This window comes from Pseudorca crassidens, chromosome 13 (genome assembly GCF_039906515.1).
Source record: "Pseudorca crassidens isolate mPseCra1 chromosome 13, mPseCra1.hap1, whole genome shotgun sequence".
Taxonomy (NCBI): domain Eukaryota; kingdom Metazoa; phylum Chordata; class Mammalia; order Artiodactyla; family Delphinidae; genus Pseudorca; species Pseudorca crassidens.
Genome location: NC_090308.1, coordinates 21,872,214 through 21,898,891, shown reverse-complemented (window position 1 = coordinate 21,898,891; position 26,678 = coordinate 21,872,214). Strand labels below are relative to the sequence as shown.

The following is a 26,678-nucleotide window of genomic DNA, read 5'->3' as shown; positions in this document are numbered from 1 at the left end:
GTCTAAACAAGGGAGACTTCAAGTGGTCTGAAGTAAATTTTTTTTTTTTTTTTTTTTTGCGGTACGCGGTCCTCTCACTGTTGTGGCCTCTCCCGTTGCGGAGCACAGGCTCCGGACGCGCAGGCTCAGCGACCATGGCTCACGGGCCCAGCCGCTCCGCGGCATGTGGGATCCTCCTGGACCGGGGCATGAACCCGTGTCCCCTGCATCGGCAGGCAGACTCTCAACCACTGCGCCACCAGGGAAGCCCTAGTTCCCAAATTTATATAACAAAAGCAAAACATATCTACAATATATTTACAACTTTTAACACTGAATCATGATTCTTGGTGAAAAAACATATTATTTATCAATTAACTGGTGCATTACATTGGTTTACTCGTAAAGAGTGAAGAACATCGGCTACATTGGACAAACGTGTTGGGGCCTCACTATGTTATTCATACCCCAAAGCCAGAGTAACCAAACATTTCTTGGGAAGCTATATTTAAAGGTTTGAACCTTCTCTGAAATAATTATAGGTACTATTTGTTTAGCGTCAATCACATATCAGGCATTATACCATCTACTTTCAGAGATAATAAAACTCCAAGGAGGTAGAGGTTAACTTGCTCATTCTAAACACGAGAAAGCAAAGACAAGGTGGAGGGGTAAGGGTTCTTGCCCCATGAGACACAGCTGGAAAGCAACTCTCAAACCTTTTCCTCTCCAAAGCCTTGTTCTCTCCAATAAACTACATTTCCCTTTGCATGTGTTCCCTGCTCACTTCAAAATTCTCCCTTTGAAGGGTGAAAACAGGTGTCATATCAGAACGTTTATTATGCATCTAGTCTCATACCTCTCCTGTGCTCTGCTCTTAATTTTTTATGTGGAAAAAGCTCTGTAAATCTCTAGTTTATACCTCTTTTCCTTTGACTAGGACTGATTATTTTCTCAGTTAGCTGGGCATCCTACATCTAATTAATCTAGTAATCTTGTTCTATTCCATTTTTTTCTCTCTGACACTTATTTCCCATATATTAATAATTCTGCACTCCCCCCCACCATGAATGTGAAGATCCTTTCCATTCTCATGTTCTATTTTGAAATTTCTTTATTCCACACATATCAGCATTCTTCTCGGCCCCAGTACCAATGAAAATGTACAGCGTGAGATGAACTGACAGCCTGCCTGCTTCCCATCACCTGACTTACGGAGAAGTCCACACAGCTGCATCGTCAAAATCCATTCTAGGGCTGAAGGAACACACTGGCCACATAAAATATTAACAGTTCAAACGCCTGTCTTCTACATATCTAGAGTGGGTTGTTATTTTCCCAAAAGGATTCAAATTATGCTACCATGCTCCTCAAAGGGAAGAATTTTACTGAATTCTCTCTTCTCTGATTGTGACCAGGAAGAAATAGAAAGAAAGAAAAAAAAAAAAGCTTGCTATTTTAGTGCTGGTGGAGGCTATATTTGGAGAGGAAGCTTGTGTTCTATTGGAAGTTAATTTTGGAGAAGATTACAGTGGAAATTAAGGATGGCTAAGATGGAGGGCATTAAGTACATAAAATTGAAAATGTTACTTTTACCTATAACCAGCCAAGCTCGGAAACACTAACACCTGTTTTGTAATATTTCTTCGATGCCTTTTTGAAGATGCTATAGATTCTGTATTAAAGGCACAGTGCATTCCCCAGTTTCAATGAAGCTTCCCTTCCCTCAATTGAAAAAAAACCAAAGGCTATTTTTTAAACATCACACTTGCATTGGAGAAAATGAAATATTCTGAGATGATAAATGAATAATAATTTACCACCTGAAGAAACAGTCACACTTCCACAGAGCATTTTTCAGGATAGTCAAGATACCCACTGATCATGAATATTTACTCCTGACATACCGAGACCACCTGTAAATTTCCTGGTCTGGAATGGAAAATAGAAAATGTTTGCCACACCATTACACTCCTCCCAGATGAATGCTAACACTGTGTGGACAGCCTTTTGCTTCAGAAGAGATTCACGGGAGTTAACTGCTTTTTGCCTGTGAAAGGAAAAGGAACAGGAAAATGTGGTCTATTAAGGATGTTAGTGATGGAGAACTATGGGCCATGTAGGTATAATGTTGACTGAAGGAGTTGATGGACTATGCAGAATGAATATGCATTTTTCTTGATTAAAAATAACATTTAAAAATCAGAAATACTATATTTTCATCACCAAAAAAACTAGAAAATTTAGAAAAGCAAGAAAAGAAAAAATCCCACCCCTGATTCAAACATGTAGGGGAAATTATGTGATACTTTGGTATATATCCTTCCAGGAATTTTTTTCAATGTCTAAATTTATATATTTTTCTAAAAGAAATATTGAACATATGCTTTGTAAACTGTTTATTTCGCTTAAATATATGTCATAAATAGGTTTTGTGTCATTAAATATGCCTATTCTTTTTCTCATTAATTTCGTGGATGTATCAAATTTAATAAATATTTTAATGTAATTTCCTCTTACAGATTACTTTTTTCCAATTCTTTTATTATTATTAACATTTCTGTGATGAACGATTACATAATTAAATCTTTCTACTTTAAGAAATATTTTCTTTAGTTCATGGCAAATATTCAAAATATCAAAACTTGAGGGCTTCTCTGCATAACACAAAATTATTTTTTGAAGTGGACAATTGTGTAAACAGAATTCACAAAAAAGTTACAAAATTATTTAAGTCCACTTAAAAGTCAAATTGTTGGCAATAATGAAATTTAAAGGCACTTTTCAACTTAGGAATAAGTGTGTTCCAAAGGATAATTTGTAATTCAATTATTCTTTCCTTTGGACAGCAAGTTTTGTGTTTTAGGTTTGCACATGCTGGTACAGTATCTAGGTCATTTGTCATTCATTATTCATTCCACGGATAAATTTTTGAGAGCCTTCTGCATACAGAGGTATGGTTAAAATCCTATCCCTGCTGGGAAAATGGTAATAAGGACTTCTAGAAAGATGAAAAGGAGTACACCAGAGGAGAAGGCAGACATGAGGTTACTGCAGATGAGCCCGCCCCTCCCCCATGCTCCAATCTCTGGCCAAGCACTCTACTTGCACATTGGATCCTGTCTTCTTTTGTCTTCTCGAAGCTAGCACTTTAGCAACTCTCCACTCTCGTTTTTAAAGAATTGAAATATAGTTGACTTACAATGTTGTGTTAGTTTCAGGTGTACAGCAAAGTGATTCAATTATTCCCTTCTCATTTTGCCATCAATTACCGCTTCTCTATATTGGGTCAGTTGGGTCATTTACATCAGTATACAAACATGTTTTTGTATTTCCTATCTTAAAAAAAATAACCTCTCAACCCAATTTCCTCCAAGAGTTTGTATCCTATTTCTTTGTCCCCCTATACAGCAAAATTCCTCAAAAGCACGGACTATACTCTCTCTCCCTCTCCTCCATCTCCTCTTTTAAAACTTAGCTCAGGCATCTCCTTAACCCAGAAATCTTCTAGGACCCTCCGAATCCAAGGTAAACAACTTTCCTCTGTCCTCCTCTGCCCATCAGGGCTCCCATCACTTGATATTGTAATGACCTGCTTACTGGCTGCTTCTCTCATTAAACTGTAAGGATCTCCTGAACAGCTACAATGCCTTATAAAATATTGAGTCCTGAATGCCTAATGCAGTGTCTGGAAAATTATAAATGGCCAGTAAATGTTGCTGGATGAATTGAAAGATGATCAGGAGTCCACGATGACCAAGAAAAGAGCATTCTAGGCAGAAAGAACAAAATGTGCAAGGGCACAGAGGCCAGAAAGACTGTAACAGGTACATTCAGTACAAATCATTCGGTATGGTGGGAACACATGGCGGGAGTGTGAGGAAGGAGGAAAATAAAAGCAAATTCATCCTCTCTTGGGTCATTAAGGTTCTAGTACCCTGTGCCAAAGAGGTTGGACTTTATCTTATCCACAGTAAAGATTCACAAAGGAAATATAAGCTTGCTAGTCATCTGGTCAAATTTTCATTTTACTAATATTAACTAATATTTATTGAGCTACCTGATGTCTAGGTCACATAAAAGGCCAGTCACACAAAAATTTTTTTAGTTACTTTGCACAGGGTACACAACTAACCAGTTTAAGGGCAGGTATTCAGAACCAGACCTGTCTGAGCACAGGAGACATATTCTAAGCTCACTTTTCAATAATGAAAGGTCACTGGGCCACAACATGGTAGATTGGAGAGATGCACCAGTTAGGAGGCTATTGTAATAGGCTGGGGAGACATGGTGACAGTGTGAACTAAGCTAAGCTCTTTGAGGGCAGGGACCACATCTTGTTCACCATTGTCTAACATGATATTCCTAACACATTTAGGTGTTTCATAAATATTTTCTGAACAAATGAAAAGGTAACAGAAAGAGAAACACTGTTGATTGATGGGAGGTGACATATGAGGGTTGGTGAAAGGAATAGTTGAAGAAGACTGGTTTCTCTTAGAAGTCATGAACTGATTTGTGATGCCATTTGTTGTGATGTGAAACACCAGAGGAGGAGCAGGTTTGGTGTTATTGAGGAGGATGGATTTTGTTTTGAATTTTAATGCTGAGACAGAGATTTCTGGGAGTCAGCTGGAAATACAGATCTGGAGCTCAGAAGAGAGGTCTGATCTGAAGATAGCCATCCATGTATTGGCAGGCATAGATACAGATGATAAATAAACATGTGGATATAAATTTACAGGCAAACTGTGCAATAAGAGAAGATTGCCAAGAATCAAATCTGAAATACACCAACATTTATGGATGGACAGAAGGTGCTAAACCTATAAAGGGCACTGGGAAGGAGTAAGAAAACTCAAAAAAGAACAGTGCCATGGAAACGGAGGGGAGAGGGTCAAGAAGGGAGTGGTTCACTGTATCAGGTTCTGCAGGAGTCCTTTTTTAAGTGTATCAGTCAGGGAAGGAAACAGAAACCCCTGCAGGTATTTTAAGTAAGAAAGAATTGAATTCATTGAATTAGCTGCTTACACAGTTGTTTAAATAGCTGAAGCTTCTAGGCTGGGCTTTCTGATCAATGCACAACTCGGTCATGTCTCTTCACTCTGTGACCCAGGCTGATGGCAATGCCTCCATCTGGAGTGTCTCTGATTTGTCATGGTAAGGGGAAGGGAACAAGGACAGAGGAAGCACCATTTCCTAAATCTCTGTCCAGAGTGGCACGTGTCACCTCCACTCATATTTTATAGGACAAAGCGAGTCAATGGTAATATCTGCCTTCAGGAAGCAGGAATGTGAGATCCTATCAGGTGTTCAGAAGCAGGGGAACTGTTGTACAGGCCTTCCATACCCCTAGGTTTTACATCCATGGATTCAACCAAATGAGGATTGAAAGTATTGGGGAAAAATTTTTAGAGAGTTCCAAAAAGCAAAACTTGAGTTTGCCATGCACAGGCAACTATTTACATGGCATTTACCTTGTACTAGATATTATAAGTCATCTAGAAATGATTTAAAGTGTACAAGAGGATGTGCATAGGTTATATGCAAATACTACACCATTTTGTAAAAGGGACTCGAGCATCCGTGGATGTTGGTACCCATGGGGGTCCTGGAACCAATCTGCCGCGGATACTGAGGGACAGCTATAGTGGTGAGCTGACTTAATTGACTCCCGCAGGTAAGTTACTTAACTTTCTGTACTTCACTTTATTCATTTGTAATAATTCTACTATACTTATACCTGAGGGTTGTTAGAGGGTTAAATAAAACGATGTACGTAAGATGCTATGAACAGTGATTGATCTATAGTAAACTCCAAATAACTTTTAGGTATTATTTCACTCTCTAGTTCTCTATTCCTTCTCCTTAACTCCTTTCTCCTCTGGTGCATCCTTTTTCAGTCCTGGACTTGCTCTGTCCAGCCTGCGTTTTGTTCTGGTCTGCCAGTGCATTCACTCTCCAAATGAGAACAGACCCTCTCTCTCCCTGCGCCCCGACAAGTCCACTGCTACGGAAAGAAGAACAGAAAATCCCTCTTCTTTGTCCAAATAAATCTGATTTCTCTCTTAAAAGAGGACAAGTCAGGGAGATTTTAAAATTATACCTAAGAAATTTCCCTCTGCCCCCTACCTCCCCTAATTGGTAGCAACGGTCAGTCTGTAACAAGCACTAAAAATTAATTGGGGGCAAATCGATTCCTTAGCACGGTGATCAGCTACCAAGTGGACTTTCACTTCTAATCAACCTCAAAGGGCTTGGAACTGCATATTCTCCAAAGCAGCATCTCAGACAGGCAAGAATGGGTGTGGACCATCTTTCCTCTCGCTGTCAACTCTCTCTCTTTCTCTAAACCAGGGAATTGTACGCCTTCACCAACCTATTTCTGTCCTCTCCCTGAGAGCAACAGAATCCATCACAGCTGCAGCCTGGAAGGGGAAGTGTCCTGAGTACAAACAGCTGCCTCTACTCCCCACCAGGAGAGCTGCAGTGGAATTTATAGAACCACACAGGGTCAGAGCAAGAATTCAGCCACTCCCCAGAGCCAGAGACCCTCTTTGCCTCTCTCTTCCCACCCCCCACCCTTTCTCTGAATCTCCAACTCGATGGCAGTCTAAGACACACTGGGTGGTCCCCTGCTGCCCTAAGATTTTCCTCCTTCCCCCAGTCTCTTGGGAGAAAGATCTCCTGGGAATTCTTGACACTGATGAAAGGCATCCGGCAACCAAACATCCTTTCCTGGTTCTGACCTCGAGTTCTTAAAGAAGGAAGGATAATGATATTTTTCTCCATACTGTCAGCTTCATCACAAATACATTGTCTGGGATGTCTGAAGTCTCCTATTGCTTCCCTGTGGAGTACTTTGGAATGAATGGAACCACTGACCACAAGGCTGTCATCACCTGCCAGTGCTGCCCACCCTCTCCCTGCAAGCCTGAGGACTCTACCAGGTTCTTTCATACATGAGATATGGTACTAGAATGTTCTCTAATGGCATTAAATATTCCAAAGTCCATTGGTTGACTAACCAATGAATTAAGCACACTGTATCCCAAACATGCCCTGGATGCTGAGAATATGGGACATGATACATGTGTTACTTTGTCTTGCTCTCAAGAAATTATTATTTTTTTTACTATAAAACAAAGCAAATAGTCAAAAAGTACAGCAATTAATATAACACTAAGTAGAAATAAACGTCAACATTTTGCCAAGTTTTCTGGAGATCTTGTATTGGTAAAAAAGAAAATGTTACTAACAGAATTAAAGAGCTGTCAACCAACAGTTTAATTTTCCTTCTCCCTCTCTCCTTCCCTCTCTCTCTCTCTCCATCCTTTCCCAAAGGTAACTACTAGTCTCGTTACCTGGTGGTCCTGTATTTATAAAATGTATGATTTTGATTTTTAAAAATATTTCAAAATAGTATCAGATTCTATAAGCCCTCTTGGACGTTACATCTTCCATTCAAATTATGATTTTGACATTTATCCAAGTTGATCCTTGTAGACTTAGTTTATATTCTGCAGTTGAATGTTATTTTGTTATGAGTTTATAATAATCTATTTTTTCTACTATTGATGAATATTTACACATTTCAAAGTTTTTTCTATTAAGTATAGTTCTCCAGTGAACATTCTTGTATATGCCTCCTTGTTCATGTCTGTCAGAATTTCACTAGGGGCAGTGTTTTTCATCCTCATTTTGACAAGGACCCACAGTCTGACTACATTATGTATCGTCATCCACAGGCCCAGGTGCAAACACGCATAAACATATATACATGCATTTAACTGAAACAAAATTGAGGTACGTTCTGCTGTATTTCTACTTTATTCTATTCTATTCCTTTTTAAATTCTGAGAATGACATACTAAATTATTTCTGTGATTCAACAATGAGTTAGGATCTAAGGTTTGAAAAACACTGGTTTAAGGTATATATCTGGGAGCAGAATTGCTGGGTCAGAGGGTATGAGCATTCTTAACTTGATCAGATATTGCCAGTTGCTTTCTCAATAGTAAGATACATCCAAATTTAGAGATATCAAAGTGTGAAAAATGTGCATTTTATAATCTAGGTTATGCGATGTCCTGGATACTAATTCTTTGTCCATTATACAAATTTGTGATGTTCTGTTTACCTGTCCTTTCACTTACTTTATATGTATTTTACTGTGTGGAAGTTTTGAATTTTAGAGTAGTCAATTGTATGCAATTTTTACTGTATGGCTTATTTATTTATTTAGGCTTTAAGTTGTCCTAATTTATGCCACTAAGATAGTCTCCTCTGTTGTTTTCTGAACTTCTGCAATTTTGATTTTTTAACTTTAGACCTTTAGACTTTTAAGGGTGTTGATATTTTGATTTAGACCTTTAATCCATATGGTGTGACATGGCAGTTAATAAGAATAACCAGTTATCAAAAAAACCATTTTGAGTAATCCATCCTTTCCTCATTGTTTTTTGTTTGTTTGTTTGTTTGTTTTTGCAGCACGCGGGCCTCTCACTGCTGCGGCCTCTCTAGTTGCGGAGCACAGGCTCCGGACGCGCAGGCTCAGCGGCCATGGCTCACGGGCCCAGCCGCTCCGCGGCACGTGGGATCTTCCGGGACTGGGGCACGAACCCGTGTCCCCTGCATCGGCAGGCGGACCCTCAACCACTGCGCCACCAGGGAAGCCCCTCCTTGTTGGTTTTTAATGCCATCTCTTTCATATACCAGGTACCCAAAATATGTAAGTTTGTTTCTGCTCCATTTTTTTCAGTTGATCTATTTATTTATCCTTGCATCAAAAGCACAGTATTATTTACTAAAGCTTTATAAAAAAAATCTTACATCAAATTGTATTGGTTCTTCTTGATGGTTTATTTTCTTATAATTTTTTAGAATCAGTTGTTTAATTCCAAGAAAAGCTATGCTGAGAATTTGGTTCAAATTACATTGAATTTAGACATCAGTTTAGGGAGAATTGTTTTATTTTAACTATTTATTTTTCCAGTCCATGAATGAAGTGTATCTCATGTGCGTTTTGTTATTCTTTCATGTTTTATAAATGTTTAATAAATTTCTCCATAAATCTTGTATATCTTTGTTATATTTCCTTCTAGGTACCTTGGATATTTTTATGTTATGCTTTATTCTATTATTATTACATTTTCAGATTGATTAATGCATGTGAATAAAAATATTAAGGTAGTTTATATTTTGATCTTTTATCCAGCAAACTTGCTAGTAATTGGTTTTAATAGTTGGTCTGTATATTGTCTTGGCTTTTCTATGTAGACAAGCATTATCTGTGAAAAAAAAAAGACAATTTGCTTTATTCATTCCAATTCTTAAACCAGTAAGTTTCTGGCTTGTAGTGTCTTGCTGTTCTGACAACTTGTTACACCTTGTACATGTGGAGGTACTGGAGCCCCATGGTATGATGCACTGAGAAGAATACAACCTTATTTCAGTGTTAGACTTACCAAATTGCATAACCCCAGCCCAGTCATAAGAAAACATCAAACAAATACAAACCAAGAGACCCTCAACAAAATAACTGACCAACACTTGCAAATGTGTCAAGGTCACGAAAGACAAGGAAACACTGGTGAACTATTACAAATCACTGGAGACAGTTAGGTCTAAACAAGGAAACATAATGTAGAATCTTTTATAGGAAACTAGACCAGGAAAAGGACATCAGTGGCAAACATCACTAGAATCTTTTATAGAAAACTAGACCAGGAAAATGACATCAGTGGCAAACGAGCAAAATTTGAATAAGGTCTTTAGTTGATTATATTGTACCAATGTTAATTTCCTGGTTTGATAACTGTACTATGATAATATAAAATATTAATATGAGGGGATGCTGGGTGACCGATATAAAAAGACTTTCTCTAGTTTTTTTTTCAACTTTTCTGTAAGTTTAAAATTAGTTCAAAGTAAAAAGTTAAAAAATCATGTTTATAAATTGGCATCCTTGTGTTATTTGGGACTTTGCAGAAATGTCTTTAACGTTTAATAAATAGATTATGTTATTTGCTGTAAGTGTTAGGTAGATATTCTTTACCTGTTTAAAGGGTTCCCTTCTTATTCATAGTTAGCTAAGTATGTGTATGTGTATGTGTGTGTGTGTATCTTGAGTAACATCTGGATGTTGGATTTCATCTACTACTTTTTTTAGATCAACTGAGATATTATGCACTTTGTTTTACCCCCTTTTCCATTTTAAAATGTGTTTCCTACACATTTGTGATTTTATTACATTTTCTAATATTAATACATCCTTATATTTCTGAGATAAACCCTTCCTTGTCACATGTATTTTTTAGACTTTAATTTTTAGAGCAGTTTTAGATTTACAGCAAAATTGAGAGGCATGTACCTATTTCCCCCACACATGCATAACCTCCCCCATTATCAACATCCCCAACCAGAGTGGTGCATTTGTTACAATCGATGAACCTTCAGTGCCACATCATTATCGCTCCAAATCCATAGGTCACATTATGGTTCACTCTTGGTGTTGTACATTTTATGGGTTTGGACAAAGGTATGACCTGTATCCATTGCTATAGTATCATAGAGAATAGTTTCACTGACCTAAAAAGCCTCTGTGCTCTGCCGATTCATCTCTTTCTCCGCACCTTGTCTGTATTTTTAAGGTACACTGTTAGATTTGATGTGCTAATGTTTCATTCATGGTTTTTATACTGTGTTCATTAGATGGGATTGCTAGTGGTTTTATTTTTTATAATTTCTATTGCTTTGTATTTCTACTCTTTTTCCTCTGGGTTTCATTTTACTTCCTAAATCATGGCTTTTATATTACTAGTGACTCATTCTCTTACCCTTTTTTCAGTTTAGGTTTCTCTTAGACTCCTTCTTGAATGATAGGTCCCCTGGTGTATAATTCTAGTGGACTGTTATTGTTCCTAGTATTTTAAAGGTATTGTTTTATTTTCTTCTGGCCTTTACTTTTACTTATGAGAAATTTTGTTGCCAATCTAATTGCTGTTCCTTTATAGGTTTTTTGTTTGTTTTTAAATATTTCTTCTTTGTCTTTGGTATTCTGCAGTCTATTGAGCATCTGGAGTGTTCAGGGGTCAATCAGAGTATCATGACTTTTCTTAATTTTGGAAAATTATCAGCCATTGTCTTTTAAAATGTTGCCTCATTCACATTAATTTTCTTTTTTTCCTCTGGAGTTATTTTGAATACATATTGGATTTTCTGTTCCAGTCTTCCTTGCCCCTTACTCAGTCTTTTACATATATATGTATGTATATACATTTAATGTCTTCATCAGTTTGTGCTTCTTTCTGAACACTTGCTCCAGATTCATCTTCCAATGTGCTGATTTTTTCCTTTGGCTACGTCTAATCTATTGCTTAGCCAATTTATTAAGTTTGTAACTTTAATAACTATATTTTTTATTTCTAGAGGATCTATTTCTCTTTTCCAAGTCCACATTATTCTTCCTCTCATCTTTCATTTTATTTTCTGTTTTTTCTTTTATGTCTTAAACACTTCAGTAACTATTTTATAGTGGATTCTTCTCATAATTACAAATCCTTTGGATATTTTTATTATTTCAAATTTTTGTCCCTTAGTGTTTTACCTGATACTTCTTTATTGTAGAACATTGGTAGATCATGTCCTTGTATGCGCTGTAATTTTTTTTGCTGTGAGCTAATCTTCAGATGTGTATGTGTGTGTGTGTGTTGGAGTCCTACGTGACTTGATTGGAGGAGATGTTTGCATTGATGTGGCACTATCAGTATTTCACTACCCTGGGACCAAATTTTATATTAATGTCCTTGTAGTGAATTGAATTGTGTTCCCCAAAACGGTATGTTCAAGTCATAGCTCCTAATACCTGTGAATGTGACTCCAGTTGGAAATAGGAACTTTGCAGATGTACTCCAATTAAGATGAGGTCGTATTGGATCCAATATATAGTATCCAATGACTTGAATCTTTATAAGAGAAAGGAGAGGGAAATTTTGATACAGAAACACAGGGAAGAAGGCCATCTAACAATGGAGACAGGGATTGGAGTGATATACAAGCCAAGGAAAACCAAGGATTGCCAGCCGCCACCAGAAGCCAGGTGAAAGGCATGGAGCAGACTTTCCCTCAGAGCCTCTAGAAGGCTGTCAACTCCTTGATCTCAGACTTCTGGCCTCCAGAACTGTGACTGAATAAATTTCTGTTGCTTTAACCTGTACAGTTGTGGTGCTGTTATGAGAGTCTAGCAAACTATAATAATATGGTCCTGGCTTGGGATTCCCTGTGAGGATATCAACATTTCAGTGTTTAGCATTTAAGAGCTTTTATTTGGGTTAGATACCCCCTAGCATTGGCTTAGACACTCACTGCTTTGACTTGAAAATCCCATTTTACCTCCTAGCCCTTGAGAGTTTCCTTTCCCTATGGGTAAATTTTATAGTATTTTATTGTGTTTTAAGTATTTTATCCACTGCAGACAAGTATATCTAAAAGGAAAGATATCTATCTGTGTTAACTCAATCTGCCATAATACTGGATGCAAATCTGATAGTCATTTGCAGATATGGAAAGGAATCATAATAGAATGCTCTCAAGGATGAGTAAAGCATCCAATGGGCACAAAAAGGTGGAGAGGTGTGGAAAGCAGGAAATGTGAAGGGATGCTCTGCATTTCTGCAAACACTTCCACGCCTTCAATTACTCTCCTATGATAGAAAGCACAAGCTCCTTCACGTAACCTGCAAGACCCTGCCTTGCACGTCCCTCCTCATCTCTCACCACCTCCTTCTTTGCATAACCCAACACCCAGGCACAGGAACATGTTTCATTTACTTAAAGGAACTATTATTCTTTCACTTGCTTCCCTCACATGGGAATTTCTTCTTCTGAGAACATTCCCAGTTCCCTTCTGTAGTGCAAATCTTACATACGCTCCAGGCCTTCTCCAGATAAGAAAAGCCCTCCAACTACTGAATAAAGAATGGACAAGAGAAGAGTAAGACTGAAATTAGGAGACCAGGAAGGACATGTTGGGATCCAGACTAAGGTTTGGGGATGGAGAGAAATAGATGGTACTCGGGTGGGAAGAGTCATTGACTTCCTATTAATAAGAGTGTGGTGTTATCTAATCAACAGATACCACGTGCATATTTTGTCTTTCTTACCAGATCAGAAATTCCTTTAGGTCAGGAATATTATGGAAACACGTTTTTATCCCATGCAAAACCAGGGCTTTGCAATAACGCAATAAAGATTTTTCGAATGAGGGGAGTAAAGGAATAAATTCATGAACATATATTCCCTGAAAATATATTTTTTCACATATTCTAGTATATATAGTCTGACTATCAATTGATGTGTCTCATTGTGGGTTGCGTTTTGTTGTTTATTGGGAGGGGGCAGTATTTTGCGTTGTTTTGAGAACAGCTGGTGGAATTCATTTTATAATTCTACAGTTATGGCTCCTGTCTTCAACTTTTCTTTCTCTACCCGCTTTGTGTCTTGATGTGAACTTCAGAGAAAGGGCTTTGCTCGTTCTATTTACCACTGAGGGCTTAGCATATTTTTGGCCCTCATTAAATGTTAACATCAACAAGAGCATCGTGAAGAATGATTGCACAAGAGGGAAGTAAACAGAAAGGCAAGATTTGGCAAGCTTCAAATGGATCCACCCACTTCTTCCCCCAAACTCGTGATTAGAGAAGGTCTTTATTTTCTCAGCTTCTTTAACTCTTTCATTTCCGGTTTTAAGTACAGAGCTGAGCAGACTGAAAATATCATTTTTCTAAAGAATTCATCAAGAATTCAAGTCTTTTTTTCACTGCGGCAGCTATTCCAAGAATCATAAAACAGCATTTATTCTTTTGGAACCTCCAAGGTCAGCAGCATCCACATTGGTAGGAATAGTACACACAGCCCTCATTTTCCTTTTCCCCAGTAGTGAATAGACTCCAGGGCGAGAGGCGCTCTCCTGTGTCAAAGGACTGTACCTCCTCAACTCCCGTCTATAGCAAAACCAGGAAAATAGCAAAAAACTAGTAAGATCCAGCTACCAAACACCTTGTCTCCATCACCAGTTCTGGCTGGATCTGCTGCTTTCTGATTCTAATTAAGTCTTTCCAAAAAAATCTATATGTCAGCAGAAGTGAGAGAAATAAAGAAAGCACTTTTACTTGGCAATGGTGAAACTTTTCGCTGGCCAAAAAATATATGAATGAAGTAAGCTTTTAAGAGCTTATGGTTTCGGGCTTCCCTGGTGGCGCAGTGGTTAAGAATCCGCCTGCCAATTCAAGGGACACAGGTTTGAGCCCCGGTCCAGGAAGATCCCACATGCCATGGGGCAACTAAGCCCATGCACCACAACTACTGAGCCTGCACTCTAGAGCCAGTGTGCCACAACTACTGAAGCCCGTGCGCCTAGAGCCCATGCTCCGCAACAAGAGAAGCCACCGCAACGAGAAGCCTGCGCACCACAACAAAGAGTAAACCCTCTCGCCACAACTAGAGAAAGCCTGTGTGCAGCAACAAAGACCCAATGCAGCCAAAAATAAATAAATTAAATTAATTAATTTTTTAAAAAGAGCTATGGTTTCTTTGTCAATATAAGCCTAATAAATTAAAATTGGAACTATTTTCTGCCATCCCCACAAGATCTCATCAATCACCAGTTTGCTTCATCTCCCTCTCTCCTCCCTGGAATCCAATGAGGGTGGAGAGCTGGCAAGCTCTGGGGCTTAGTTGAAGCAAACCCTGTTATTAGTGAAGAAATGGGGCTCTTGCTAAAGGAAGTTTGAAGTTCTAGCTTCAGATTTATTTTGTAAATGTGCAAAAGGAAGAGGGATGTTTTTGAGGAAAGAGGGAAAAAAAAGAAAACCTTTGGAAATTTCAAAGTTAGTGTTTGTTGACATTACAGCTAAGTGTTAGCACAAAAGCCCCAAAGACATGGGAATGAGAGGAATGAATTAAATATTACCCTCACATCTATGTCCTTCAGTCTGAATGGCACATAGCACTACTCAAGCAGAGAAGTAAGTGTTCTCTGAGGATACACTTTTAAAAAGCTTTTGCTAGGTAAAATTTGCACTCTACTTAAATAACAAAACTAATCTTTTCTCCCAGATATGTCCTTAGGTTAGGATATCATTAGCTCCTTTGAGTATAAACATAATATAGACTGAAGCTTTGACTGTCTTCCTTCTTTTGTTTTAAAAAGCAACAAAAAGAAAGAAAATGAAAAGGGCTTTGCATTTGGGTCATTTGGATATTAAACACTAGAGCTATCAAATCATGAAACTCAGAACATCATAAAAAAAACTGTTAAATACCTAGACAAGGGGTCAAAAACTGAAATGTTTACAGATCTTAAATGAGTGCTGCAGGGCCAGTGTAAATATTGTGGAATGGTGAGGACTATGGCAAAGTGTAGAACTCAATTCTTATCTTAAGGGCATGATTTTTCACAGTCGTCAAATAAGTAAAAAATATGTTAGAAAGCAAGACCAAGTCCAAGCAACAGTGTAATGTATTATATTTACACTATATTGAAGACCAAGAAAGACTCATCTGCAGAGTCTCTGGCTTTCAATTTGCAGCCTTTTGTCTGGATAAAAGGGCTGCAGAATTTCTGACCATTTTCAGATTTCTAAACAGAAAGGCTGTTGTCTTGGAACATTAGACGAAATATTCTGATGCCAACCTGGCTTTTGTAGCCACATCTGCTTGTCTTTACAGCTCGTATATATTCTGTTGCTGACACATCAACCAAAATAAGAGATTTTCTTTACTTCTTTGTCTAGAATAAAATCTCTCGTGTTACAAAAGTCCCCCACCCCCACCGCCCTACTCCACCAAGAAATCCAGAATCGTTTTCTATACTAAGGAGAAATGATGACATTCTAGTCACACTGCAGCTGCTCTGTAGGGAAACAGAATCCAGAGTCCAGAGTTCCCATTTGAGCTCTACAGACAGCATTGCATGAAGCAATGACTTCACTGTGGTGTGTGTATGTTAAACAACGGTGCAACATTGAAGAATTGATGATGTGCGGTTGGTGGGAAGAACACTGACTATGGATAGGACAGATGCTAGTTCATATCCTGGCTCTGCTTACCGTCTGATGAGCATGTTACTTGGACTCTCTGAACTTCAATTTCCTCATCTGTAAGATGGAAAAAGTAATTGTATTAGTTTGCTAGGGCTGCCATAACGAACTACCACAGGCTTGGTGCTCAGACAACAGAAATTTATAGACTCACAGTTCTGGAAGCTAGAAGATCCAGGTGTTGGCAGAATCGGTTCCTTCTGAGGGCTGTGAGGGAGAGTCTATTCCGTGCCTCCTTGCTAACTTCTGGTGGTTTCCTGCCAGTCATTTGTGTTCCTTGGCTGCAGCCGCATCCCTCTGATCTCTGCCATCATCTTCACATGGTGTTCTCTCTGTTTCTGTATGTGTCCAAATTTCCCCTTTTTATAAGGACATCAGTCACATTGGATCACGGCCTACTCCTGTATGGCCTCATCTTAACTAATTATGTTTGCCATGACCACGTTGCCAAAGAGGCCATATTCTGAGGCACTGAGAATTAGGCTTCAGCATATGAATCTTAAGGGGACACAATTCAACCCATCAGAGTAATTCTCGCCTCCAACAGTGGCTGTAGAATTAAATGGCCCAATACCCAGTAAAAGTCTGGAACATAGTAGATATCCAGCAAACCACCTTTGTATGATCACTGATCCCAAAATCCTCCCAAACTTGATCCTTAAGCTTGAAATACGCTTATAGCCTTATGTTCCATCTCCTTCAATCCATCTCACGCATTACTGCCAGAGTTAATTTTTTAAAATTCGAATGCAATCATGTTCTTCTCCTGCTTAAAGCTGTGCAGTGGCTCCCTATCCCCGCTGAAGAACTCCAGACTCCCCAGTATAACATACAAGCTCCTGTCTCCATGGTCTATACTCTCCTAACTCTCCAGTCTCAGTCTCCACCTCTTCTCTTCAGAACCTCCACTCCAGCCAGACTGAATCACTTGCTATTTGTTCTTTTCTCTTCCACACCTTGGTGCTTTTCATGGTTTGAAATGAGTTTTCTCAGTGTCCACCGCAATACCCGCCCATCTTTTATGATTCAGCTCAAAAATATCTTTAATGAAGTCATTGCTCATATCAGCCTGTGAAACTGCCTGCTCTGTCCTTTGTGTGCCTTATTTTATTCATAATGTGAAACTATGTCCTGGTTTTTCTTGGACCATTCTGTTTTATGCTGTTGTCCCGATATTCCATGTAAGTCAGCTTATCCCAAGTTAAGTGCCCCCCTTAAGTTATTTAGTTACTCTACCTAAGCAGAGTTTTTCTTAGCACCTATAACCCTTAACTTACCTGCTCATAGGTCACATATTTTAAGAAGGTAAGTTCTTGTGAAAACAAGGACATTATCTTATTTATCTCTATATAACCATTGCCCAACCCTAGCACATGCTTAATAAAGAGTAGCTAAGCCATGGTAGGTGCTTAATAAATATTTGTTGAATTAAACAGTGTGTCTATAAATGTCATAGACTAACCTACAAATTATACAATGAAATACAAAGTTATAATCATGCAGCCATCAACTCCTGAGGCATTTCCTTCTATACTCCCTTTTCTCTACTTTCCTTCTCCTAGCTGTTCCTTCCATGAAAACTCAGCGTGAGGAAAGAGGGCAAAAGAGCTGGAAAACAGCACAGAGACGCATCCACTAGAGGGGATCGGGAACAAGCGGTGTTCAGCCAATAGCAGAGGATCTTTGCAGGAAGAACTATTGTGCTACAAGCTTCACTTAGCAATGAGATTCCAAGCTCCGTGGTGGTGGCACAGCAGGACTTTCCACCAGGTGGCTGATTGGTCTCAAGTTATAAGGCATATTATATTGGACCCCTTCATCGCTGCCACCAGGGCTGCTCCGTTCATGCACCATTGTTTGTGCACTGGCATCTGATGACAGAGGCTGGCCGATCTGGCCAAGTTATTCTGTCCTGTGTACTTGGTGGTTTAGTGGTAGATATTCTTTTGTAGTGGATGCTCTCTGGTGACCATTAACATGGAATGCAAGGATCTACCTTTCCACTCCCATAAATCCAGACACGGCTCTCTACCCAGCCTTCCTTAATCCTGTTTTTCCAATCTTTCCTGATTAACTGGCTAAGCAATTTGCTTGTCCATGAATCTGTATATAAAGAAATGGATGAAAGAGGAAGGGAAGAAGGAAAGAGAAAGGTTGCAATATTGGGTGGTCGTTTCATGAGTACATGGAGCAATGAAAATGCTGTGGAAGATGCCGCATATTCCCAGATAGTTCCTACTACAGCCTCCGAAGACTGAAGACAGATATTTTGTTTCATATTTGAAATATTCAGCAGGACAAATAATGCTGCTATTTAAGTTACCTCAGACATGAATTATTTGACACATCCATAAATCATCTTCTTCTCTGAAATTTCCAGTAAATTAAAAACAGGCAGATAGAAACAGCTTTCAGAATGAGGTAGTTGCAAATAAATTTACATGAATTCAAGTAAGCAAGAAAGCTTCCTTCTTTGTGAAATGCTAAGGCAGAAAGGAGGAGAAGGAGGAGAGGGGAGTGGCCAAGGAACGTGCAGGACTTACACCCCCGTCGGACACATCACACCCTCCATCTTCAGCTCACATTTTAAAGGAAGCAGGACCCAGGGAATTGCCACTTCCTTATCTGCTCCCAACATTTTGAGCAGTTCAGAGTTTTCTCTCCAATCGCATTTGCAGTTTTCTTCCCCAGCACCAATGACAGCTTCAGCTCTTAAATCAAAGCTTTCATCCCTGTTACAAAGCAAACACTCTATAGATGGAATAAAGCTGTAGTGTCCTTTTTGTCCTTTATTACTAACATTCTTAATACATTTTGGTTGAATGCTTCACAAAATGCTAGGCTCTGGGTGTATGTGGATGAGCAACACAACCTGTCTGAATCCAAATATAGCAACGTATCACGCTTGTAATGATAAGAGAAATAAGGGGATTGTGGAAGCAGATGTCAGGGGCACTTGGCCCAGTCTGGTGGGAGTAGAGGGGTGGGTTCAGAGACTTGACATTTATGCTGAGACCTGAAAAGGGTCCTTAGGAGTAAGAACAGATGAAAGAGTTAGCCGTGGTGGGTGAAGGGGAGGGAGGAGAGAGTTGGAGAGGCAGCAAGCAAGTAATGAGAGGCGTGAGTCTCTCCCAAGGCCAGTAGGAAGCCACTAATGGATGTCATGCATCTTTCTTTCTTTCTCCCTCTTTTGTCTCCTCTCCTTTTCCCGATGTTTAGCCGATGACATCTGAGCAGAAGAAATATGTGTTATATTTGGTTGGAAACTTTAAGTAGCAGCGTGTGGTTTGCACCCTCTCTCTTCCCTGCTTCTGCATTATGGGACCGTGTGGTGAGATGAGGCCTCCATCATCCCAGGTTCCTGGGTGTCTATGGTGAGGATAACCCTCTTGCCAGATCGTGATGGAATGTAGATTAATGACAAATGATTGTTGGTGTCATAGCCTATCCTGACTGACAGAATCAAAGTCTGAGATCTTCATACTCAAGTTCAGTATTATGAGAGGGTTAGATTGCATTTCACTTTATTAACACTTCTGTATATCATGTTCTCACAGTTAAGGCAGAATACCAGGGAGTCACACTAGGCCTTTAGAATCATGTGTTACATGTTTTCATTGTTTCTTGACATGTCAAGATATAGGGAGACCCCATGATGCTAGAGGAAACACAGTGACAGTTCACTTCCTAAGGCAGCATGCACACAACAGCCAGAGACAAGGTAAATCAGATGTGGTGGATAAGCACTCACAGTGTAAGTGAACCTCACCTAGATTGGGATCAATGTGTCATCAAGTCAGCTCAGGTCACTTCACACATTAATCTGTTTGCAGGGCATTTTTCAGTTGTCAGAATTTCACACCATTCATACACAGAAGAGACTGAGTCTCTCAAAAGACGAGACTAGCCAGCATGTCCATTGCTCTGCAGGCAGTGGAGACATTCTAAAAGCCTACAAAGATTTCAACTCAATACCCAGGGAGACCAGTGGGGCCCTGGATGACCGGAGCCCCAGACCCATTTTTGCCTCTAGCTGTGGACAGCTCTATCCTGTTAGCCCAATTATGGGTGCAAGTATTTTAATTTTAGACGCATGCTGTGGGCTGAAAAATTCAGAAATCACTACGTACAATGTGACAAGTGATAGCGGAATGTAAGGTGCTATGGAAGCCACAGGAAGGTCAACCCATCTGTGATTGCTGATCTCATTAAAAATAAATAAAGCGGGCTTCCCTGGTGGTGCAGTGGTTGAGAGCAGGGTGGCTGGACCCGTGAGCCATGGCCGCTGGGCCTGAGCGTCCAGAGCCTGTGCTCCGCAACGGGAGAGGCCACAACAGTGAGAGGCCCGCGTACCGCAAAAACAAAACAAAACAAAACAAAATAAATAAAGCAAAATTTCTGTCTGAATCCAGCTATAGTGCAACTATACATTGCTTCTTAGGAGTTACCTCACAGCCATAGTACTTTGGGAATTATTGTCAAAACGTTTGCTTACTTTTTTATATTAAAAATATTAATGATAGACTATGACAGGGATTATAACAAAATAGTATTCCAGAAATTTAATTAGATTTATCTATGACTAGAGAGTAAGTTTACCAAGACTTGGAGGTGGGGGAAGACCTGCTGTGCCGAAACTTTCTACTTAGACATCTGTAACGTTGTCGGCAGCCGTGCTCCTCTCTTTCTACCCACGGTGGCCCAATGAACACTGCGTGTTGTCCAGCAGTTAGGTAAAGGTGGTGATCCTTCTGTCTGTAGCTATGTTTCCACTCTCTTCTCCAATGTGTCTGGTCACATGCATCCTCCAAAAGTCCAGAGAACCTAGGTACCCGCACATTTTGGAGCGAGCATGAGACAGAGGAAGGAGATGCACACTCCAGTTTCGTTCTTTCCCACCTCAAGCCTGACCTGAGATTCCCAGCTGGCGGTCTTCCTTACTCAAAGAGGAGCAAGACCCCAGGTGGTCACTGGTTGCTGCCACTCTTACCCTGTACCAGGCATCACTGATTACTTAGTGTGGGTGAGAATGGAGCAGTACCCAAATAAGGCACTGCCCCCAACAGTCTCCTAACACTGATGCAACATCTGTGAAATATTAGTGGATAGTTGGAAACATTACTGAGACACAAAGACCTTGGAGCACATGTTTCTGCCTCAAGGTTCAATAACAGGTCTGGGAAAGGTTATACAGTAATTCACTTACCTATAACATGTGTAGGAAAGTGAGCAAAGGACGCACCTGCATTTTAAGGATAATATACCAGGGTTCCCAGGAAAGGTGAGCACTGAGGTAAGCGACTGCTCTAAAACAAGGTCGAATGGGGGCAGGGGTCTTACAACACGCCACTTCTTCTCACCCAGTCTTGGTTACAACATGAGGTTGCATCCCTGGTTGGTTCCTTCAGCACCGCCATGGGATATCTCCACGTCTGGGCTCCACCCGCTGTGAGAACAGGAGCGCTAGTGCCATGTGCGTATACACACTGCTCAGAAAAGAAACAAACAAACCCCAAACTGAAACTTCAGGAGTCCTGGTATGTAAATCTGAGGCATTGAAGCAGTCTCTCTTCTAGAGCTACTTTTTTGTTGTTTTTTTTCTTCACGTCTTTATTGGAGTATAGTTGCTCTACAACGTTGTGTTAGTTTCTGCTGTATAGCAAAGTGAATCGGCTATATGCATACATACATCCCCATATCCCCTCCCTCTTGCGTCTCCCTCCCACCCCCCCATCCCACCCCTCTAGGTGGTCACAGAAGCGTGGAGTTGATCTCCTTATGCTATGCAGCAGCTTCCCACTAGCTATCCATTTTACATTTTCAATTCAGCCAGCTCCATAATTGCTGCAGAGGCATGTGTGTGAATGTGGGAGTGGGAGGGTCTCCCTTTATTCCCTTCCCTGTACTCAGATCTAGTCTGCAGAGCATTCTTCTCATACACGGTAGCTGGTGGGGAATTATTTAAACTTCCAGGAATACTATCTACCCCCCCATTTTTATTTTAAAAGAACACATTTATTCAAGTGTTATTTATTAAAGATACTTTGTAGAAATCTTCTCTGTGTTTTCTGGGGCTCTGTACCTATGCTCTCAGAGCGTACGTAGAGTGAGCCTGTCTCTCCAGTGTCCTTAAGAGAAGATCTCTGCCTGCGGGGCATTGTACAGGACTCTGTGTCAGCCGTCCCCTATCGCACTGTCCCTGTTTGAGGGTCACAGCGAGGTAGGGTGATGAGAGAACAGTCCAACACATGCGTGTGCGCACGCACACACACACACACACACACCACCGTGCCGGCACACCCACACACACAGACGGGATGATTTAGCGATAATGCAGCCTTTGAGTATGTAATCTCACTTCTGAATTCAAAGCATATGGTTAACTTCTGATTTTTAAAAAATAGCCAATTTGTATGCTTGCTGTGTGCAAGGCTGGTTTGATTTAACTTAACTTTTTCCGGCTGAAAACTTTTCTCGGTTGCTGCCATCAATGGAAAACAGATTAAGAGACAAATTTCAAATGAACGCTTGAAGCCCTTTCTTGAAAGCAGGAAAACAGAAGGGGACTACTCTGCCGGGGCTGGTTTTTGCACGGCTTTTGCAAGGCTTGCTGTCATCAGCACAGGCCTTGTTCTACTGCATCCCCAGCGTATATTTAACCAGTGCTGAAAATGTGCTCGGCTGTGGCAGTGTGATGGTGCCCACTCCATGAACATTTCAGGGTCACATCATTTACTGGAACACAATGATATTTTTTTGCACATAAATTACCTATGTGTCTTTAGATTAAATCTACCGCCATGCTCTGTACCCAAACTCCACATCATTATTGAATTGCTATTTCATACACTTAACCTGAAATTTCCAGTCAGTCAGTATCACTCATATTACCCACAGCTTCAAAAGACTAGAATCATTTCTACTGTAACTATTTTGTTTCAATACTAGGCCAAGGATAAATGTGGTTACACTGATTTCTCACAAATGAACCTCAAACCTTTGATTTAAAATGAGAACAGCACTGGTCATAATCATTCTCAATCTGAGGTAAGTGTAACTGGCTTTAAAGAAATGTTGCCAACTCATTTGCAAAAAGAACGTTTAAGCTGGCTCTCGTTTCCAATATCTAGAAGAAGCTTGACCATGAAATAACCCTTCCTTCTTCACTGGTTTCATCTACTTCACCCTCCTGGTTGTTTCTCTAGGAAAGTGAAAGCCACAATCCTCCCGTTGTCTTTCCTTCTGAGAGCCCTGTCAGCTTTGGCCAGACTTCAAGTGTTCCCAGTTCGAACTCCAGATTCAGACAGTGATGTTCACTTCCAGGTTCTGAGGGTGTTATTAACAGGGAATCTCTGTTCCCAAGAGCCTTTAGTTTAGAGAATAATGATCAAGTATTTGTCAATCATATATGATCAGCATTGGTCTACAAAGAGATTACTTTGCTTTCATCTTACTCACAGTCATTGTCTGCTCTGGTCACTTTCTGTTTGCCTCTCAGGTCCACTCCCCTCATCTGCTCCTGGAGCCCTGGGAGACTGCGCTCCACCTCTGCAGCAAAGCCTCTCTTGCCACCAGGCTTCTGGTTGGCTTCTGCCATGGGAGCCACTGGGAGGAGATCAGAGTGAGGAAGGAGGGGACAATCAGGGTGGGTGTGTTTCCCTGGTCCCATTACAGCTGGGTCATCACTAGGGTTGCTTGAGTTTTTTCTTTTCTTTCCCGTTTTTTGTTTGAAGGCTGCAGCTCCTGTCTACCCAATCTCATTTACAACTACTTCTACTGCTAAGTACCACACTATCTTTAGGTTCTGTTAACGTGTCCCTCTCTTTGTTCCTTAGACCTATGGGTGGTATTACCATGCCAGGGTGCTTGTTCACATTTTGTTTTTCCTTAATCCCACCAATCCCTTGATAAAACTCACTTTTATTAGCTTCTTTGAATGACCTCTGTTTCTGACTAAGACAAATATTGGTACGTTACCATAATCAAAGGGCTGTTCCTTTACCTATACTTTCCCAGAACATAGAATGAAGGATATACTGCTCACCAAAACCTAAGTTCATTAGTCACTTAAAGATACAGAGCCTGATAGGAACCCAGACGTGTGTACGGTAAAAAAAAGGTGAGGCCTACTTTATGGTATTTCCTGTAACCTACCTGAGGACCCCCAGGCTAGCTGCTACATTCCCTTTAATTCTCTTTTCAAATTTTCTGTTAGCCCTACCCACCAGAAATAAAGCTTATTTATTTGTCTGTCTGCATTAGCATTCCTTCTTAGGAGATTAAAAGATCAATTATTAATTTTTTAAAGGTGCATACATTGAATTTGAAATTACAAATTCGAGCACGTATAGCTGCTCTGAGTGACATAAACAGATATATGAAGGGAAGATTAAATCCCTTAAGTTTCTGCTTTGAAAGAGGATTGAGCAAAGACAGACCAGTTCAGCTGCAGATTGCTTCAGCGTGATCTACAGATGAAAGCAAAGTGGAAGCAAGGGACCCAAAATTGATATTGATGTTTCAGAATCAGATCATCTGGGTTTAGGTCCCACTCTTAATAGCTATGCTATTTGGAACAAATTAGTTTTAGAGAGAGGAGATTAGAAGGTAGGTTTCTATGATACAGTGTTGCTGTCCGGTATTCTGCTAGGAATTAGCTTCTTTTCATTCAAACATTAAGATCTTTTCTTTTTTTTTTTGCTGTACACGGGCCTCTCACTGTTGTGGCCTCTCCCGCTGTGGAGCACAGGCTCTGGACGCGCAGGCTCAGCGGCCATGGCTCACAGGCCCAGCCGCTCCGCGGCATGTGGGATCTTCCCAGACTGGGGCACGAACCCGTGTCCCCTGCATCGGCAGGTGGACTCTCAACCACTGCGCCACCAGGGAAGCCCAAACAGTAAGATCTTAATCATTGGGTTCCCTACTCTACATTGTAGCTACTGAGACATATGTTTTGATTCCTGTAATTGAAAATATTTATGTTAATAATTTAATTAAAATTAAAATAATAATAACAAAAATTTTGTCTATTTTTCTAGACTAGATTGGCTAAATTCTGTCTCTAAATTATTTCTGAAATGGACAGGAGTCACCTCCCAATTACAAGTCCTAAACCCACCTAAGCATAATACCAAACATAAATTCAGCATTTCTTATTTTAAACATATCTAAACCCCCATCTCCCCATATTGATATTTAATCTAACAGCTCCTCTTCACCTGATCAAGCATTCTTCTTCAGTCTTCAGACTTCTGGCATTCGTCCTCCTTACACAAATTGTAAGGGGACTTGTACAATTACATTAAACCCTTCTTGCTACTCATTTCCCTCACTGTTTTGAAAATACGGATCCCCAAACTTCTTATCCTTGATTTCTTCAACACTTCTGCATCCCACTCTGGCAAAATTCTGAATGTTCCAACATTCTTTGCAATGGCCTATCTCAGGTCTTTGGTTTCTTCCATTAATGATGGTGAAATCTAACTGAGGACCCTTAGGGGCACTCTGGTAGCCTGTCATTGCCTACTGGCCCTCTCCTTGATATTGCTTACATGACACACAAAGGTTTTCAGGCCATGAAGTCCCTTCTTTGGTACTGGTTCAATACCCACTGAATCAAGATTAGTAGATTGCATAGCAGAAAACTAGTGCCGTCTCACAGAGATAGCACTGAAAAAGCAGACTTTATTTATATTTACTATTGACAAATAGACAAGGTAGATCTACTAAGTTTAGCCAGTTAGTTTAATTCGGGTATATTTCATTATAAAAAATTTCTCAAGTAAATAGAGTGTTTACAGCTTATTCCATAAGAGCAACGTAGCAGGGAAACAGAAACCCTTCCACATGCAGGAACAGCATGTGACACATCAAGAACGTGTCATTTGATGGGCATGAGGGCACCTCCTGAGCACTTCTGACTCCTGCTTGGGTTTCCTGACATTGCTGCTAATTTAATGCACACAAGACCAAATCCATTATTGATAATAAGCTAAATGGTAACTTCAACCTGCCTTTCCTCTCCTTCTGCCTCTGGGATACTTGAAAAATGACGGAGGATGAAGTGAAGCAAGATTCACTTGTACCGATGGAAACTGACCGCTCACTTATTACCCTCTTTTTTTTTCAACTGATTCCAATCATACCTACACTCTGTTTAATATCAATAAAGAGGAATTATAGAAAGGAAATTTTTTCCTTAATCTTTTATTAAAGAAAAAGTATCACTGGACAAGAACCTCATTGTCTTGTAAATCTATAACTAAAATAACCTCCCAACTGTTGCCAAGTTCCTGAATTCAGATTCTCTAGACTCAGTGTTCATAAACATTTTCAGCACCTAATACCTGCACATCTAAACCCAGGTGCCAGTGTCTGGTTAAGGCCTTCCATAATTGGGATTCACTGCTTATTCAAACTTATTTTTCATCACTTCCAGCCATGCATTTGTCAGCTAATCTTTTAAACACCCTCCTCTCATCCCCTTAAAGCCATATCCCTGTTTTCGCCTCTGTTCGATTGTCCTTCTTGCCTACATGCCCTCCCTTTTTTCCTTCTCCTAATTCAACCCCTTTGGTCTTCAAAGGCTACCCCTTCAGA

At 40.1% G+C, this 26,678-nt stretch overlaps 1 long non-coding RNA gene across 1 annotated transcript in view; it reads right to left on the bottom strand.

The window, feature by feature from the left end:
* Positions 1–20,443: 20,443 nt before the first annotated feature.
* LOC137204954 (uncharacterized) overlaps positions 20,444–26,678 on the bottom strand; it is a 128,448-nt gene continuing 122,213 nt past the window's right edge. The window contains exons 2-4 of the long non-coding RNA XR_010933926.1: positions 23,538–23,684; positions 21,440–21,565; positions 20,444–20,903 (exon numbers count right to left, since the gene is read on the bottom strand). This is a non-coding gene — a long non-coding RNA (uncharacterized lncRNA). The remainder of the gene's footprint in view (positions 20,904–21,439; positions 21,566–23,537; positions 23,685–26,678) is intronic.